The sequence below is a fragment of the Silurus meridionalis genome, chromosome 9, assembly GCF_014805685.1.
Source record: "Silurus meridionalis isolate SWU-2019-XX chromosome 9, ASM1480568v1, whole genome shotgun sequence".
NCBI lineage: Eukaryota > Metazoa > Chordata > Actinopteri > Siluriformes > Siluridae > Silurus > Silurus meridionalis.
The window spans coordinates 24,304,947-24,305,252 of record NC_060892.1 but is presented as its reverse complement, the minus strand read 5'-3'; positions in this window follow the sequence as shown (position 1 = coordinate 24,305,252).

Here is a 306-nt window from a genome sequence, read left to right as displayed (position 1 = left end):
GCCCAGCCCCAAGATTTTAGGAGGAGGAGTTCATCATCAACCTCCCTCCATTCTCCACTACAGTGGTCTCCATTCCCTTTTCACTAGACTTTTTTCAAAGAAGGATAATGGAGGAACAATTTTGTGAAGCCATATTGTGTAAAAAAAAAAAAAAAAGAAATGGTGTTTTGGTTGGTATGGGGCATTTGTTTAGTGTATAGTTAGGAACCTTTAGGAAGATCAGAAGGTTTCTGTGGTCACTAATGAAACTGCATGTCCTCCTATCCATCTCCACACTTTTTTAAAGTCCTGTCTAAAAACCAATCT